This window comes from Diceros bicornis, chromosome 3 (genome assembly GCF_020826845.1).
Source record: "Diceros bicornis minor isolate mBicDic1 chromosome 3, mDicBic1.mat.cur, whole genome shotgun sequence".
NCBI lineage: Eukaryota > Metazoa > Chordata > Mammalia > Perissodactyla > Rhinocerotidae > Diceros > Diceros bicornis.
The window spans coordinates 86,094,532-86,096,986 of NC_080742.1; the positions used below are offsets into that span (position 1 = coordinate 86,094,532).

At 46.1% G+C, this 2,455-nt stretch overlaps 1 pseudogene; it reads left to right on the forward strand.

Moving 5' to 3' along the window:
• Positions 1-1,588: 1,588 nt before the first annotated feature.
• Positions 1,589-2,067, forward strand: LOC131400117 (small ribosomal subunit protein eS7-like; annotated as a pseudogene).
• The last annotated feature ends 388 nt before the right edge of the window (positions 2,068-2,455 follow it).

A 2,455-nucleotide genomic window follows, 5' to 3' on the forward strand; every position in this document is an offset into this window, starting at 1 on the left:
CATGAGTGCCAGGCAATAAGGTAGTGTCCCCCAGGTGGTAGCCACAAAAACTAGGGCACCAGATGTGTGCACAAGCTCCTTTCCTGGAGCTACTAGCACCCTGGAGCAAGGCAGAGGGAGAGCATGAAGATAGTGCCCACCCTCTGAGGTCTCTGAAGAGAATCTAAAAGAGTTTGCCCTTAGATGTGTGTTTAATTAGAAGCCCGCCCCTCAGGTCATAGCAATAAAGATAAGCGAATAGGCCTCTTTCACAGAAAGACTGGGCACCTCAGTCTGTTGCCTCTCTGCTGTGCCCTGGTGATAGCCGGTTAAGAGCTGTTTCTCCGTTTGTTACAGTCTTGTGGGACCCACAAGCATAAGCCCCACTAGCCACTAGAGCCAGGCAATCAAGAGGTGTCTCCTGAGTGGCAGCCACAAAAATCTGGGTGCCAGATGAGTATGCAAGCTCCTTTCCAGGAGATATGGGCAACCTGAAGCAAGGCAGAGGGAGAGGGCAAAAATGGTCCCTGCCAGCCTCTGTCTTTGGAGAGTATTTCAGTAGTTCCCTAGATGTGTGTTAAGCTGGGTACCTGAGCGTCAGGGTGAAGCTTTAAGATAAACAAATAAGCTTCCTTCCCAGAAAGACTGGGTGCTTTTCAATCAGCTGACTCTGCACTGGGCCCTGGAGTAGGCGAGTCCATGGAAGCCCTTTGAGAACTATTTCTCAGTTTGGTATAGGCTTGTGGGTCTTGTGGCTTTCAAATCTAGATGTTTTGGGGGCTTGTCTCTCAGGTGAAAATTTTAAAAGTTGGGGTGCTCGCTGTGGGGTTCACACTCTTTGCTCCTCGGGAGAAGCTCAGGGCTGTGAGTTCCCTCCTGATTGTGGGTTCCCACACCAGGTGTGTGGTTTATGGTGAGATTGTGTCTTAGCCTCTCCTTCGTGTTCTGATGTGGGCTTTTTCTCATTCACCCTACGTGGAGTCACTCAGCTAGTTTTTGGGTTTCTTTCAGAGGAAATTCTGCTGTGTGTAGCTGTAGATTCGGTGTGTCTGTGGGAGGAGGTGAGTTAAGGATCTTCCTACATTGCCCTCTTGAACCAGAACCTCCTCTGTCTGTTCTCAACAGAGAAATAGCACCAGCATGATTGGAAGTCATTTTTTGCCAAAACCAAAATCAGATACATGAGCCAACAAGACATTTTTTTGATTATTTTTGTGATATGATTTGCTGTCTTTCCATGTGCCCATCTATTTAAAATTTGCTCTACATGCTTTATATAACTTTATCCTAATTATTAAGACAAATTGTATCTAGAATTGGGCACTTGACAGATTCCCATAGTATGAAAATAAAACCTACCTTCCAAGATAACATGGCCCCCTGTGTCCACATGCTTTCAATGTGACTATTCCACAAATATTCATCTATGGAATTTTCCCCTTTTGTGTCCTATAATTTTTTCAGGCTATTCACAAGGATTTGTTAAGTACCTGGCGAATTCAAGACATACTATGTCCACATTTTCTGGGTATAAAACTTTCTTAGAGAAAGAAGTGGAGTCTTGCCATTGACCTTTTTCCTAGACTGATGGTTGGGGGAGGAAAAGGCCATGTTCAGTTCAAGTATGAAGATGTGGAACCCAATGGCAGAAAGTCAGGTGCATTCCAGTCTGGTGTTTCTCAGGCTTTCCTGCAGTTGGAGATGAACTTTGACCTCAAGGCTTAGCCAGGAGATGAATATCACAACAGCCAAGGAAAATGAACTTGGTGATAGTCAGAAAGATATGATCATCTTGGTTCTCCTTCCTCAACTGGGATGTTTCCAGGAGATTCAGTCCAGCTAACCCATGAATTGGAGAAGGAGCTCAATGGCAAACCTGCTGCCTTTGTTGCTGGGAGGAAAATTCTGCCTAAGCTAACATGAAAAAGCGGTACAAAATAATAAGCAAAAGCATCCCAGAGCCATCCTGACACCGATACATGACACAAACCTTGAAGACTTGGTCTTCCAAGTAAAGTTGTGGGTCACAGAACATGTGTGAGACTGGAGAGCAGTAGGTTTATAAAGGTCTCCCTGCCCAAATGGTGAGAATTATGTGAAGAGGAGGGGCAAGCAAGAGAGGACGCCATCACAGTTCCCTAACTCCGTTAGTTTCCTAGGGCTGCCATAACAAAGTGCCACAAACTGGGTGTCTTAAAACAGCAGAAAATAATTGTCTCACAGTTCTAGAGGCCAAAGGTCTGAAATCAAGTTGTGGGCAGGGCCATGCTCCTTCTGAAACTCTAGATAGAATCTGTCCTTGCTTGTTTGTAGCTTCTGGTGGTGGCTGCCAATCCTTGGCATTTCTTGGCTTGTAGCTGCATCCTTCCAATCTCTGCCTCCCTCATCACACGGCATCCCCCCCTCACGTGTCTGTGTCTTCACGTGGCGTTCTCCTCCCTGTGCCTCCCTCTCTCTCCTCTTCTTTTAGGGACAC